The sequence below is a fragment of the Protopterus annectens genome, chromosome 8.part0, assembly GCF_019279795.1.
Source record: "Protopterus annectens isolate FY-2018-M chromosome 8.part0, PAN1.0, whole genome shotgun sequence".
NCBI classification, from domain to species: Eukaryota; Metazoa; Chordata; order Ceratodontiformes; family Protopteridae; genus Protopterus; species Protopterus annectens.
In genome coordinates this window covers 271,425,991-271,443,320 of record NC_056741.1, presented here as the reverse complement: position 1 = coordinate 271,443,320, position 17,330 = coordinate 271,425,991, and positions in this window count along the sequence as shown.

Below are 17,330 nucleotides of genomic sequence, written 5' to 3'. Positions count from 1 at the left end.
AGTATTGCCAAAAGATAAAGAATTATCTATGAGTGCCTATATCTCTTATGACAAAGTTTGATTGTAGGGTGTCACCATAATGCTATGATGTGGAAATGTTTTGTTTAGCAAAACTAATTAACTACAATTTTTGCATTTAATTTGAGACCATTGCCCTTGCAGTAATTGTTAACCTGTGTTGCAGCAGTTGTAATTCATTCATGATGTCCCCTTCTGAGGGAAACCTTGGAAACAATGCCAATGCATTTTTCTCAAATTCCATTCTTAATCTACGCTATTCTGTGTACAAAGTCCCTCCAGGTCTGCTTCTCGGTACATTCAGAAAACAATAAACTACTATATCTGATGTGACTTTTCCTATTCTACAACAGTGATGCCTTACATTCTAAGAAATGCCTTGCTCTAAGCAAATATTAGAATTTTCTGAAGCACTTTTGTGTGATTGGTGTTGTTTTATATGATTCCATCATCTTCTCTGTGTCTAGCTGCAGCACACATAAACCAAGGTAATAATGCTGGTGAAAGCAAAACTTTCAAAACTGTTATGTGGGCATTTGCAACATCTGATAGATATTGTATTCACAAAGATTTTTGCAGTTGCTATTCTATTTATGAAAATACGATATACTAGAGTCAGTGGCCCTAAAGGACATTTTAGACAAAATACTCTGCTTGTTTTCTTCCTCTCAAAGTACGATACATATGTAGTATAACAATTAGTCTTCTCCCTCTTAAATACGTTCATAATTGCTTTGTCTTGCTTTTCATCTGCCTCCACTGTAGTCACCCTACAGGTGTCCATCTATTGAACTATACTGACGTATTCTATCATTATTAATCTTTTCTTATCATATTTACTTTGTATTCCTATGAGATAATCTGTAATGTATATGTGTAATGTGTACTATGTATTTATATTTTTCTGGAGCTTTTCTCCCCAGGACACCATTGAAAATGGGCTCCTTGTGGCACTATGGACTATCCTGGCAAACAAAGTGCAAATGAAACAAACTGAAAACAAACTGCAAATAAATAATAAATAAGTATAATAATATTGCCTACATCACGTCTTTCCTCTAGTAATGAAAGTTGGGTGGTGAACCACCGAGAACATTACAATGGTGGATAATTTTTTTTTATAATCTTAGACCCTTGTTTTCATTGCCTTTTATCAGACCATATACCTAAAATGCCATGAAGGCAGGCACTATGTGTATCCAAAGAGTGTGCTCTGCACTGAAAACCTGACTAAAGCTTGCTACCAGCTGTGTAGACTTGTCAATAGGGGACTGCCAGGCAGAGAGAGAAAACTCAGACTATTCCTGATAACAGAGAAAGAGAGACATTTACTGCCGAAAGCCTTCTTCCTCTCCCCCAGATGGTCATCCAGAAATGAAGACACTTATCAAACTTGGATCATCATGATCATGGTTGGGACTTTACCTCTCTCTGTCTCTCTCTGCTTTCAGGCTGGCTGCCATATTGCCATGCAATTAGTATATTTTTAAAGTATTGTCACATCATTCCTAACCTTTTTACCTTTTCAGGAAAGCTATTACAATCATTCATAGCTTTTTCTGTGAAAATAAAAGTCATATTTCTCATGTGTAATTTACTTGTGTTATCTTGTTGTTCTATGCCGCTTTCAAATACAGCATTATCTTATCTGTTGGTTAGCTTAAAGTAGTTAAGATTTGCATTAACCTAATCAGTCTTTCTTTTTTATTCATATGCATGTCAGCTCTGGGACTTCTTGCTGCAAGAAGTTTGTGTGTGGCATATCATACTATGGCAGGTTTTTGTACCTAATAAAGCTACCACAACAGTGTGATAAGAATGGCATATAAGCATAACTCTCAACCTCTTGGCACAAAAAACCTGGGCAAAGCCAAAATTACTGGGGGAACAGAGCCCCAAAAATAGGGACAAATTTTAAATATTTATGTATTTATTTATTTATTTACATTTGTTTACTGAGAGTGTCCGAATGGGCCAAAGGCCCATTTCCAGCAGAGGCCCAGGGAGAAAAACCTCATCATTACAACATTCATAGATTGAACAGCACAGATACAAAATCTTATGAATTACAATGGTAGTATGAAATATACAAGTCAGTGGTGTACAATATATTGAGTCACATAACTATTGGAGTAAGATAAAAAACATTAGTAAGGTACTTGTGTATTTAGATATGAAAAAAAATGATATTATTTGTCTTAATACAATATAGGAAGAAAAAAGAAGAGAAAGACATTGTTAAGGTATACGTATTTTTCCAGTAGAGTGTTATCAAGTGGAAGAAGGAGTGTGGGACTGTTTTGTTTTATCATGGTGGTATGGTACAGGAGCAGAGCCAGCTGCTTGTTAGGTGTTCTTTGAGGAGCATATTGAATTTAGAAAGGTTAGCTGTGTGAAGTATATGTTGGGGTATAGATGTCCGTGTTTTGGATAAATGACACACATTGCCAATATCCTAGCTGACAGGTTCAGCGCAAACTTCTCCCCCCCTCCCCACCAAAAGGGCAAATATCTATCCCAGCAGAGTGCTGCCCCCCCTGACATCTCAGATGCTCAGGTAAGAGCCGCCCTCTCCAAAGCAAAAAAACACAGCATTAATGGGACCAGATGGTGTCACGGGCTGCGTCCTACATGAACTCCAAGAAGAGCTAAACCCAAACATAAAACTACTGTTCAATCTCAGCCTTACTACAGGATATGTGCCCAAAGAGTGGTGTACAGCAACAGTGGTCCCTCTCCATAAAGGTGGTGCCTCAACGGATCCTGGAAACTATCGCCCCATAAGCCTGACTAGCTTGGTCTGCAAAGCTATGGAAAGGATCATCATGGACCTCATAAATAAAGATATTGGGGACCTACAGACACTGGATCCTACCCAGTTCAGCTTTGTTAAGGTCAGATCCTGCCTCTTAAACCTGGTTGATTTCTTTGAAACAGTCACCAAGGCGATTAACGAGGGGAAGGTGGTCCACACAGCCTACCTGGACCTCGCAAAAGCCTTTGATACAATACCCCACTCGGGCATTATAGATAAGCTCACCAGCTTAAATATAAACCCCTATGTCACTAGATGGATTGCAAACTGGCTCAAGGACAGAACCCACATGGTTAGAATTGCTGGAGCCATGTCAGACTCCAAACCAGTTACAAGTGGTGTCCCACAAGGCTCAGTCCTGGGACCTCTCTTGTTCGGTATATATTTCTCGGAGGTACAGGCCAACACAGAAGGACTGTGGCTGACCAAGTTCGCAGATGACTGCAAACTGGGCACCATAATCAACTCTCCAGCCGACACAAGCATCCTCCAAAAGGGCCTCATAGAAACAGACAACTGGTGCCAGAGCCATGGCCTAAAGCTAAATGCCAAAAAGTGTATAGTCATCCCCTTTGGCAAAAACAAAGTGCCCACAAATTACCACATAGGTGGTAATCCATTAAGTACAGAAGAAGTAATTAGGGACCTGGGGACCCAAGTTGATAGGAATCTCTCATTTGACAACCACGTGGCCAAAGTGGTTAGAAAAACATTTTATATAGCCCACCTAATCATAAAGGGATTCACATCTAGATCAGGGGAGGTCATCGTGCCTCTTTACTCATCCCTCATCAGGCCCATAATTGAGTACAATGCCCCTTTTGGGATGTACCTTACCAGACACCTGCAGCAATTGGAAAGACCCCAAAAGTACCTCACCAAGAGGATCAAAGGGCTCAAACAGATGCCATATGCTGCACGGTTAAAGAAACTTCAGCTCTACTCAGTGGCATATCGCCTGTTCAGAGGTGATCTGTGCCTGACGTATAAAGCCATGTCCAACTCGGAATTAGTGGACATGCTACACCTCAGAAAATCCAAATCCCATCGAGCTACGCGCTCGAGAGACTTGAACCTCAGCACTGAAATAAATAGGACATGCTGGAGGGACAGATTCATAACCCAGAGGCTCCCTTCACTCTGGAATAAAATCCCAGTCCAGGTTAGGCAGAGTCCCTCATTGACTCTCTTCAAGAGGAATTTTGATGAGTGGATGGGAGATCGTAGGTTTACCCCGGGTATCACTTCTGTGTCACTGTTAGACAGAGGCACAGTATACTAACCTCGAAAAAGGGCATAGCAAAATAAATTTAAAATGGGTGGCGAAAGCCAAACACATTCTGGCTAGGCTTATAAATGCCCTAGGGCAGATAGCCTAGTATGAACCTATGAACCTATGTTTGGAGAACAGGGCATCTGATTAACTGTTTGCTCTAGTAACCTCAAGTAACAGTTTGTCTGATGATCAGAGGGATCTGTTGTTGGAATACAGTTGCAGTAAGTTTTTGAGGGCAGGTAAATTGTTGGGTTGGTGTATGATAGTGTGGGGGATGGTAAATTGGTTAGGAATGAAGAGATTAGGGAGTTCAAGCAAGTTTAGTTGCTGGAGAGCTATGCAGTGGTGTGATCTGTTTGTGTGGTTTGTGGCAAATCTGGCTATTTTATTGTAGCAAGATTCTAATTTGTGCATATCAGTTTTCCTTATGTTTATAAGAATTGGGGAGGTGTATAACAGGGTGGATAGTACATGTATTCTTGTTATGGTATGCTTGGAGGTTTGGGTAAGGTATGGGCTGGCTCTGTAGACTGAGCCCTGTTTGATGTCCACTTTTTGATTGTCTGGCTATGTGTGTGTCAAATTTGAGTGCTCTGTCAGTTGTTACATTTAGCAGTTTTGTGTGGTGGACTGGATCAATTTTGTTGTCATTTTGGGAGTAGATAATGCATAGGGTGGAAGGCTGAGCTGTTTTGTACTTTGTAAATAACATTCATTTGTTATTTTTGGGATTACGTATTAGTTGATTGGCTGATAGGTATTGTTCTATGTCAGAGAGTTTTGAGTAGTTTGTAGGAGCATGGGGAAGGAAGTGGCTACACAGATTAGTGCTGAGTCATCTGTGTATTGAATCATAGTTGATGCGTTTGTGGCTTTACTGAGGTTATTGGTAAAGATGGTGAAAAGAAGTGGTCGGAGAATAGAGCCTTGTGGTACCCCACTGACACTGGGAGGAGGGGTGAGATTTGGTTTTGCCATCTGACTGCTTGTTGTCTTTCAGACAAGTAGCTTTGGAACCATAAGATGGCTGTTCTGGAGAGGTTGAGGGTGGCTAGTACACCGAATAATTTTTGGTGGGTGACTGTGCCAAATACTTTTGACATGACAAGGAAGATGGATGCTACAATTTGTCCCTTATTTCTGAAGTGATTGACTGTGTCTGTGAAGCTTAAAAGAGCAGTTGTGATGCTGTATTTAGGTCTAAAGCCATGTTGTGTATTTGATACAAGGTTATTGTTTAGTAGGTATACCAGTAGTTGCATATATATGCATTTTTTGAGGATTTTTGCCAGTGGTGGGAGTATAGTGATGGGTCTGTAGTTCCTGTAATCACGGCTGCACAGGTAAAAAACACACTCTCCAAAGCCACAAACACAGATTCCATGGGACCAGACAACATCCCAGGCTGTGTTCTGCATGAACTACAGAATGAACTGGCACCCCACTTAAGTACCATGTTCAATCATAGCCTCACATCAGGCTTTGTGCCCGCTGAATGGTGCACAGTGATGGTTATCCTACTCCACAAAGGGAGCCACCACAGACCCTGGGAACTACCGCCCTATTAGCTTGATGAGCCTGATCTGCGAGGCAATGGAACGTATCATCATGGAACTTATAAACAAAGACATTGGTAGTCTCCAAACTCTGGACCCCACCCAGTTTGGGTTTGTAAAAGGCAGATCATGCCTCCTAAACCTGATAGACTTTTTTGAAGCAGTCACTAAAGCCATAGACAAGGGTAAGGTGGTTCACACAGCCTATCTAGATCTTGCCAAGGCTTTCAACACCACCCCCACTCTGGAATTGTAGATAAACTCACTAAACTAGGTATATAGCCCTATGTCACAAGATGGGTTGCCAACTGGCTCACTGACGGAACCCACACTGTGAAAGTAGCAGACTCCAAATCCGACTTCAGACCAGTGACAAGTGGAGTACCACAGGGTTCAATCCTGGGTCCTCTCCTGTTTTGCATCTACTTCTCTGAAGTACAGGCTAACACAAAAGATCTTTGATGACTGCAAACTAGGAGCCATACTCGAAACTCCTAACGATGTGGGCATCCTACAAACGGGCCTCACTGAGACAGATGCCTGGTGTCAAAGCCATGGCCTCAAGCTCAATGCCAAAAAGTGCATTGTCATCCCCTTTGGTAAAAACTTTGTACCCATGAACTACAACATAGGCGGTAGTATACTCAACACCAAAAGTGTGATAAGAGATCTTGGGACACAAGCGGACAGTAGTCTCTCTTTTGATGATCACATTGCCACAGTAGTCAGGAAATCCTTATACATGGCACACCTCATTACAAAAGGTTTCTCATCCAGAAAAAAAGAGGTCATTGTTCCCCTCTACGCATCACTCATTAGACCCATTATAGAGTACAACGTCCCTTTTGGTATGTACCTCACAAGACATCTACAACAACTGGAAAGGCCTCAGAAATACCTCACAAAGAGGATTACCGGCCTCAAACAGATGCCCTAAGCAGACCGTCTCAAAAAACTCCAGCTTTACTCCATCGCATATTGCCTACTCAGAGGTGATCTTTGCCTAACATACAAAGCTATGTCAAACCCAGACCTGTTGGACATGCTCCACTTAAAGAAGTCCCAATCCCTCCAAGCTACATGCTCTAGGGACCTAAACCTTGTCACCACAATAAACAGAACATGCCGGTGGGATAGATTCCTGTCCCAGAGACTTCTCATACTCTGGAATAAACTACCTATCTATATCAAACAAAGCTCCTCATCAGTACTCCTCAAGAAAAATCTTGATGACTGGATGGGAAATAAGAAATTCACCCCAGGGATCACTTCTGTAGCTCTGCTCAACAGTGGCATAGGAAAATAATTTTCTTGGGTGGCAAAAGCCAGGGTACCTTTTTGGCTGGGCTTGTATAGGCCATAGGGCCAATAGCCTATTATCTTCCTATAAACCTACGAACCTATGAACCTATATAATTGGGTAGAAGTTCCACCTTTGTGTAAGGGGATAATGTAAGAGATTTTCCAAAGTTTGTAGATGTATTGTTCAGAGATGGAACAGTTTATTAACATTGTTACTGGGTAAACTATGGAATTGGCTGATATTTTAAGAAATTCATTGGGAAGGAGGTGAGCTGCAAGTGATGATGATTTTAATTTGTTGAGGAGTTTTATTATGTCCCTAATCTGGATAGGAGTAATAGCGAAAGAGTTGGATTTGGGAATTTGCGGTAGGGGGAATTTTTAATGGGGTATCGTTGTTTGTTATTTATTAGGGATTATATTGAATTTGTGAAATGAAGGTTAAATTGGGTGGCTATGTTATCAGTTGAGTTAGCAGAAGAGGGGGTTGGGCCTGGGGTGATGGATTGTCCGGTTGTCTAGGGTTTAAGAGTTATTTTATAGAGCTCCAACATTTTGGGGAATTGTTATGGTGTTTTTGTTGGATTATTGGGTAATAAGGTTTTATGTCATATTTGATTTCTTTTTTGACTGAGTTTCTTAGCTGACTGTAGTTTAAAATGGCAGTTTGGTTCTTGATTGCTTGGTATTAAAATCAGGCTGTATCTCTGCGTTTCATGAGCTGTTTAGTGTATGTGGTTAGCCATGGGGTTGGTTTAGCTTTTGTTCAGATTTTTCTTAGGGGAGCTAGATTATTAAGTATTTCAAGAAATTTATTGTTGAAGTACTGGACTGCATTGTCTGGATGGAGATGTCTTGGAGGGGACTGATTACATTGTGTGCAGAGGGTGTTGAAAGGTTTGGTGAAAATGTTCTTTTGTTCTTGATTTGTTTGAAAATTATATTTTTTGTTGGGAAGGCTTTGTGCCTAATAAGATAAGTGGGGGTATGGTCACTGAGTGAGCCAGAGAGACAGCCGAAGTGTTGGTAAAGTAAGGACATGTTTGTTAGGGTCCAGTCTAGAATGTGTGGCTTGTCACTGTATTTATCTCTTCTAGTAGGAGAGGGCATTATTTGGGAGAAGCCAAATAAGTTAATGTGGTTGGTTGAATTTTTGGAGGTACAGGTAAGTCGATCTAAGCTGAAATCACCTAAGATAATTGTTTCTTGTTTAAAAGTAGAGGCTGTCCAATTGAGGTCGTTTTCTTTAGTTGAAGTATTATTACCGGGTGCATATGTAGAGTGTGATTATGGTGATGATTTTGTTAGGGTTTAGCTGGAGTTGGAAGATTAGTATCTCTGTGTTAGAAAATTCAAGGAGTTGTTCTTCTATTCTATTTAGCTTAACTGTGTCATTGTGGATGATTGTGATGCAGCCTCCATGTTTGAGACGTCTACCATGTCTATGGATATTGTACTCTTGGGGTACTATCTTGCTTTCATTTATGTGTAGTTTTAACCAGGTCTCTGTTTTGATTGCTATGTCAGGTGAGTAGTGGGTCAGGGCCGAGTGGAAGCCTGCAATTTGGTTTAGAATACTTCTTAAGTTGATGTTGATTATTAGGAGGTTGGAGCTGCTTGGATTGTGTTTGAAAGAGTTTTGAACACTGGGGTATTGCCTGGTGGGATGAGGGTGTTTGGGATAGTGGGTCTGGGTTAGGGTGTATATCCCCTGCTGTTTTGAGTAGAAATAAATTACATGGGAATAAGTGGATGAGTTTTGATAGTAGTTTAGAGAGTTTATGGACTATATGTGGAGTTGTTTGTGTTAGGGTGTGTTTAAATGAGAAAGGTTCTGTGGAAGAGCTGTTGTATAGTTGTGGTGATTTTGCAATGCAAGTATTAATAGTGTTTGTTAGAAGGGTGCTGTGTAGTGTTGGACAGTAAATTTGTGATATTTGTTTGTCAAGGTAGGTTGTTAGTTGATAGGCTGTAGCAAGGAGGGTAATTAGTAAGTGTAGATATATCATGTTAACTGGAGTAGAATAGGAAAGGTTATTATGTATGTGGGAAGGTATTAGTATGGTGGGTGGTGAGAGTTTAAATACTTGATGTAATATTAGTTTGGTATGGGTTAAGATGGGGATAGAGATTGATTGTTTTTTGCTAGGTGTGATGCTGGGTTATTACTAAGGGAATTTAGGGTGTGTCTACCTATTTGGAATAAGTTTAGGTGTACTGGGGGTGGGTGGGAATTGGTTGTAGGGTATGGGGAGCAAAGTGAGACTGAGTATAGCAAGAGCAAACAGAGCAGGATGACGCAAGGTCATAAATAAGCTGCTGCAAAAATAATCAGTAAGACTCTAATATGCTTATCAAGTTTACAGTGAGATGTTGCTTAATTTTTCTTGTATTTAATTTTTATATTTGTTGAAGTATTCAAGTAGTAAATATCAGAATCTGTGGGAAGGGTCATGATTTGTTCTGTTATGCAGGTTATGTAGCTAACAGAACACTATGGTAAGATACTATGAGATATTCCAAGATGGGGGGACCAAACAGACTATTGGATAGAGTCTAAGGGATGAGCACCCCTGAAGTAGTGCACTACCACTAAGGAATTAAGTCTAACTATGTACTAAAATATTAATAGGAATTTGTCAGAAATATTGAATAATGCCATTCAGGAGAGCTACTGCTGGGCATACACTGCTAGGTGAATTTGGCGTATAGGCAGAGCTGAACAGTGTTCCACCTGTTACTTTAGCAGGACAACACAATTTGCAAGAGATTTCAGGCTGGTAATTTCTTGGGGAGGGTTGAAAAAGAGCAATTTGAACTGCTAGGTGAATCCGGCATACAGTTGGAGCTGAGCAGTGTTCTGCAGATTACTTTAGCAGGACAACACAAGTTGCAAGAGATTTCAGGACTGGTAATTTGTTGGGCAGGGTTGAGAAAGAGTGATTTAACTGGCATGCACACAGATGTTGAGGGGCTAGCTACGCAGAGGTCAGGAATCAGCTAAGAGCTAAGCTATTGCTCATAAACTTAGAAAGATGTTAGAATAAAAGTCTTGTGTTAATATGCATTTCTGCAGAATATGAAGTCTGAAACTCAAATGCCTGTCATATAGTAAACTCATCTCTCACTGATTTGCCACAAAAATCCAGAAAAATACAGATATTTTGAGGAATAGAGCAAAAATATGAGGCAAAAATTTAGACATTCTGTGAAAATCTGGGCAGTTGAGAGTTATGGGTGTAAGATGCTTCTGCATTCTTGCCCCTCCAGAAAAAGCACAGCACCATGGAGAAGTAACAAGCATTATTCATGCTATACCCAGTTTTCCTTCATTAGCTGATTACATAGCAGGGCAACATTTGTTTCCTTATACATTTTTGGTTAGGATTTGTTTAGCAGAAGGAGATTTATACTAGTGTGACTACTTCAGTTAACTAGTAGTAGTTTTGGTGTTTCTAGAATAAAAGCATAGAGGCAGATGACCATAAAATTGTAATTTAAGGTGTATTTTACTCTTTTTCCAAGTTAGTGAAATCTGAGAGCTAGTATATATAAGAAAGGGGTATGCACATGAAGGGAGCTTTCCTTTCTGCAAAAAAAAATGTTTTATGTAAGTTTGTTTAATTAGGACTACCTGGTTTTAGTTATAGGCAGTTTATGCTCCGTGCTCTTACTCCAGATGTTTAACAATGCTTGTTGCACATAGTGGACTCACTACTGCTGCATGTAAAAGAGTCAAGAAAATTAAATCTGAATTGACACTAGAGACAGTAATGTTACAGCATTCCACAGTGACCCCAGTAGCAGTGTATGGCTTTCCTCGCACAAAGGCAAAACCGTGAATGGTTGTATACACACTGATCTTTATCAGATCACCAAAGTTTCAAAACTTTGAACATCATATGGCTGAGACCATATGACCAAAGTTTTGAAACTTCAAACATTTTGAATGGCACTCACCATACAGCACTGACCAGGAAAATTACTGTTTTCCTTACTGTAGAACTATCGCAGAGTTGGTATATTTAATTATCAGGGGTGTGAGGTGTGCAGGGGGGGGGGTTGCACCCCTGCAAAAATGTAAATAAAATGTTTTTATTTATTTTTTTTATTTTAGTTTCTAAGTTTCAAAACTTCGATCATATGGTCTCATGTTTTGAAACTTTGGCGATCCAATAGGAACCCCCCACATGCACACACACACACACACACACACACACGCACACACGCACACACGCACACACACACACACACACACACACACACACACACACACACACACACACACACACACACACACACACACACACACACACACTAGACTGAGGGGGTCAATATCCATCCAAAGACTTTTCAACCAGATTTTCCCTATAGTACTGCAGCATAATAGACTGTCCTGCTACTCCACAATATCTGCATATGTATACACTTCACTCTAAGACATATAATAATGCTAATAATAAATGCTTAAAAGTGTGATTGCAAAATAATGATGTGTTGCATTGACTGCTGAAAGTAAAAATAAGGAAAAACACTTCTAAAGTGTTTATGCAGGGTGGTTTTATTCTCTCCACTGCTGAAATGGGAGAGTGGTCTATACTCATGCACTTGCTACTTTATTATATTAATTCCAAGATCACTATTCTTCAGAGGAAGGAAAAGTTAACATGGAAATAACCACAAAAAAAAATGCACCAACAAAGAAATTAGGAATATACTTTATTAATTAATGCTTTCATCCACAAGGGACTTCAGCCGAATACTAGACAACATTAAACAATTACTTTTAAACTGCTCTAAATCAATAAGCAGCTACCATCAATTAATATTTAAATAAATATTACAACTACAATTAATCTACTCTAATACAATACAAATAAGTTATACTAGTTAAAATGATACCTTATGTAGCTTCTATTTTGTAAAAAAAAAACATTTAATATTGTCTCATATAAACCTGGACACTTATTAGCTTGTAATTTGATCTGTCACAATGTTTCTTTAATTTCCAAAAAAAAATTCTTGTAGCAACCCCCACTCTATAATCTAGAGGTACATAGTCTAAAAATGTAAAATAAAATTTCTCAAATACACTACAAATGTTTCTATGTTTGTACACTTGATGAGTGGATGGGAAATAGAAAGTTCACCCCAGGGATCACTCCAGTGGCTCTGCTTGATAGAGCCACTGGGAACTAATGTCGGGTGGCACGATGCCAGGGCACATCTATGGGCTAGGCTTGTAAAGGCTCCAGGGCCATTAGCCTAGTACACACCTAGGAACCTATGAACAATGCATTATTTACATCTTTGGATCTTAAAGAATACAGATATTTTTTAATTAATTTAAATAACCTAAGTGTAGTCATTCCAACATAAAAAGCATCACACTGTGAGCACATAGCAATCAATATTACCACAGCAATATACAATTTACATGTTCAGATGTCATAAAAGATCTATCTAAATGCAGATTTGTGGATGAAAGTGCTGAAGAATAAAGTGGATTCTTAGTTTCTTTCATAGGTGCATTTTTTTGGTGATTTCTGTGTTGGCTTTAGTGTTTTTTTTTCACCTGACCCATTCTACAGTTTCAAGTGCTGGAGAAAGGAAGAGTTTCTAAGGTGTTGCAATTGTGATGTTTTTGAATACATCTCATAAATCAATAACAAATGATCACACTTCAGAGTGCTGAACACTAATGCCTTAAAATTCAGCATTGCAGCCTTTATAAAGTAAAGTTGTGTACACTTACCATAAATGTAGATGTTCGAGTGTATTTACTGTTGCAGTAATCACTGTTGCAGTAATCACATTTGGGTTATCTGCATCGGTCCTGCATCGGTTGCTGTCTCATCTTCTGTGATGTCAGGTAGTCAAGGGTATAAACCATGCAGCCGATGCCATTACATCAGTTTTTCTTGCCCCAGATGTCAGGTGCCCCCCTTAATGGGAAGCAAGAAAAAAAAAAAAAAATATATATATATATATATATATATATATATATATATATATATATATATATATATATATATATATATATATGTATATATATATATATATATATATATATATATATACAAGGTTATACCTCCAACAAAAAAGCAAATGCACCAAAAAGCTTTTAAATATAGTAAAGGAGAATAGAGGTATAGCCAAAGGACATCAGGGGGCTGAAGGGAGGGTAACCATGACTGAAACAGTGAATACACTTGAACATCTACATTTATGGTAAGTGTACACAACTGTACTATGTTCTTCATGTTTCACTGTTGCGGTCATCACATTTGGGTAGATACCCAAAGCTAAGGATGGGAGGAGGAATTTAGATAGCATTAAAACCAGCTATAAGGCCCTGCAAGACTGCAGTGGCAAAGCCAGCTCTAGATTTAGAGAAAATTGGCAAATGGTAATGCTTGGTGAAAGTATGTACAGAGCTCCAGTTAGCAGCTTCTAGGATGTCTGTGGTAGGGACACCTCTGAGAAAGGCTATAGAGGTAAATGCAGCCCTGGTTGAATGGGGTCTTATCCCCTGTGGGATAGGTTTTCCATGGTGCTTATAGCAGAAATTAATGCAATGGCCTATCCATTTAGAAATGGTTTGCTTTGAAATAGCCTTCCCCTCTGCCCCTGCAGCAAATGTCACCAGCAGTTGTTCAGATTTCCTTTAAGGTTTAGTCCTGTCCAAGTAAAATCTAAGTTGTCTGTGCACATCTAAGGCATGCAGTATCCATTCCCCTTTGATCTGTGGATTAGAAAAGAAGGTTGGCAAATGAAAGGACTGATTAGGGGCCATACTGGAAACCACCTTGGGCATGAAAGAGGGATTGGTCCTGAGGGACACTCTGTCCGCATGAAAGATGATGAAAGACTCCACTGCCATAAGGGCCTGTAATTCAGATACCATTCTTGCTGAAGTGATTGCTAAAAGGAAAGCTGTTTTCCAAGAAAGGAATTTTAACTCTGCAGTTGCAGCTGACTCAAAAGGGGGAAGAGTGAGTTTTTCCAATATAAAATTAAGGTCCCAGACTGGAGTTGGGGCTCTCCTGGGTGGTCTTATGTTTCTGGCCCCTCTGAGGAACTGCTTGAGCAGTGGGTGAGAAAAGAGGGGTGGTTCTGTGTTGTAATGAGCTGGAATGGCTGAGGCATGAATTTTAATGGAGGAAAAGGAAAGGGCCTTGTGAAGCATCTCAGTTAAGTATTGAAGAATCTGAGGTAAACTGGGTGCTGATGTGGCCATCCCTTGAGTTTGGTTCCAGGCACAGAATCTTTTCCATTTTTCAGCTGTTTCTAGTACTAGGCCTCCTTGCCTCCAAAATGACATCCAACACTTGTTTACTGATGGGTGGTAATGGAGAGATTAGGTAATTAGCCAGGCTGCCAGGTTCAGGGTTTGCAGCTGGGGGTGCATAATCTGATGCTCCTGCTAAGACAGTAGGGGAGGGGTCTGAGGTAGATGCCATGGGGCCAGCTGTGACAGACTGTGCAAGAGGGGGTACCAGTGTTGGCATGGCCAGGCTGATGCAATCAGTATCATCTTTGGTTTGTCCTGTTTGATCCATAGTAGCACTTTGGAGAGGAGAGGCAGAGGAGGAAAGGCATAAACTGATAGATTTTTCCAGCTAAAGGACAGAGCATCCACTTTCCAAGCTTGTTTGTGGGGAGTCTTTGTGCAGAATTTGTTCAATCGGTAGTTCTGGGGGGAGGCAAACAGGACTATATCCGGGATAACCCATTTGTTGATCAACATGTTGAAAATCTTTGGTTCCAGTTTCCACATGTGTGGGTCCATGAAATTTCTGCTTAGTTCATCTGCCAGTGTATTTAGTTTGCCTGGCAGGAACTGAGCCTGTAGATGCACTTGGTAGCTCAAGGCTGTGTTCCACAGAGCCATGGCTAGTCGGCAGAGCAGATAAGAATGGGTACCTCCCTGCTTGTTTATGTATCACATAACAGTGGTGTTGTCCATCTTTACCATTAATTGTCCTGGAAGAATGAGGTCCTTGAAGGCTGTCAGAGCATTCCGTACAGCTAACATTTCTTTTTTATTGATATGCAGATGCATTTGACTTGGGTTCCATTTGCCCTTAATGCATTTTCCTGCCAGGTGAGCCCCCATGCATAGTCTGATGCATCTGTTGTTAGGGTTTGGGCGGCAAGGGTAGAGTGAATGGTAGCCCCTTATTTTGGTGGCAGGCCTCTGCCCACCGAAGGAATTCTAACCGTAGGCAAGGTATGATAGGAATCATTGCTTCTAGATCCTGAGAATGTTGACACCATAGGCATTTTAGATACCATTGTAGTTTCCTCATATGCAGTCTTGCATATGGAATTATTTATTATTTATTTATTTTATTTTATTTTACATTTGTTAACCGGGATGGTCCGACTGGATACATGTCCTTTTTCAGCGGAGGCCCGGGGAGAAAAGCTCCAACAGAGTTACATTGATAATTAGGTACAGTAAATGAGCTGAAAGAACATAGGCTATTTACATACAAGTACAAGACTGCCATTACTATTTCTGAGATTACTACAAATGTAACATTAATAACATATTAGCAAGGACGGTAGGCAGTATAATGACATAGAGTTAGACAGGATACATATTTCTTTATCACAGTATACAAAGTACTTATCATCTTAGCTAGTTGTTTATGTTTTAGTTAATGGCACAGAGCTAGTCTGGGTTTGAGCAAGGACATAGCCAGTGTGACTTGAAGTGGAGTTTTAGACTATTTTTGAATTGACTTAGAGAAGTTGCAAGCGTGATGTTATTTGGGAGAGAGTTCCATATTTTACCAGTGGTGTTGGCAAATAGCGCGTCACCACCTAGGTTGAGAGATTTAGTTGTTTGGACAAGGAGTCTGTTTGCTGAGCGAAGGCAGCTTAGATTGGAGTAGGGAGTTATTAAGTTTTTTAGTGCTGGGGTATTCTCAGGTTGTTTAAGGATTTAAGTAATTAGTAGAATGCATAAGGCCATGAACCCCAAGGCTTGCAGTATTTGCCTTGCAGATAGCAGGGTTTTTGTGGCCACTAGTTTGAAGTAAGTTGTCAAATGAATTTGTTTCTCTGGCGTGAGGAAAGCCATCTGGGAAGTTGTGTTCAAGCTCGCTCCCAGAAATATAATTTGTTGACAGGGTACCAGATGTGATTTATTTTAATTTATGGTGTATCCCAGACAAGTTAACACCTTTTGTACAAATGCCAGATGATTCAAAAGTATGTCCTGGCTTTCTGCCTGAATTAGACAATCATCCAGGTATGGGTATATTTGAATATTTCTTTGCCTGCAGAATGCAATGACTGGAGCTAGTCACTTTGTGAATACCCTGAGTGCAGTAGATAAGCCAAAGGGCAGTGCAGAGAACTGATAGTGCATGCAGCCTGCCTTGAAGTGTAGGTATTTTCTGCAAGATTCCCTGATTGGGATGTGCAGGTAGGCTTCCTTTAAATCTAGTGTTGCTAATCAGGCATCTTTGCCTATCATGGGAAGCAACTGGTGAAGAGTTAGCATCTCGAATTTTGGAATCACCAAAAAGGAGTTTAGGATAGACAAGTCCAGGATAGGACACCATGAGTTGTCTTTTCTGGGTACCAGGAAAAGTCTTGAGTAGAAACCTTGTCCCTTTTCCTCTTCTGGTACAGTCTGAATGACCTTTAATCTTAAGAGAGAGAGTACTTGTTTTTGAGCCTCTGCCCACTGATTTGGGGGTAGATCTGGCCAATCGTTTGGGGTTGGTAGCGTGTGGAAGTGAAATCTGTATCCTTGGGAAACTATGTTTAAAACCCATTTGTCCTGGATAATTAGTTCCCAGTTTTTTGCTTGCAGAGCAATCTTTCCCCCTAAAAGACCAGTCAGTTGAGAAGTGCTTGGAAGTTTTAAAGTTAAGTAATTGAGACAGCTTACCATAGGGGGGAGTCTTACTACTCCCTGATTTGGAAGTGGGATCCACCCACTGCTTAGACCTTTGCGTACCCTGGGACTGAAACCTGGGTGTTCTGCTGGTTCTGGGTTTGAACTGAGACAGGAAAGGACCAATTTCTGAGGGCCAATGCCTACTAAATCTAGGAGGATGCACTTGTAAGAAATCTTTAACAGTTTGCATAGATTTAGCCTTTTCCTCCATCTTTTTAAGAGCTTCTTCTGCTTTATCACCAAACAGGCGGTCCTGATTTAAGGGAGCATCCAGCAATTTAGTTTTAACATGATCTGACAGAGATTGCTCCTTAAGCCAAGCATGCCTTCTAAGTACAGACTCAGTGACAACAGCCCTGCAAGATGCCTCTAGTGAATCAAAACCACATTGCAAAGTATGTTTTCCAACCTGTTCAGCAGAATGCAATAAAACCTGTAAATCCT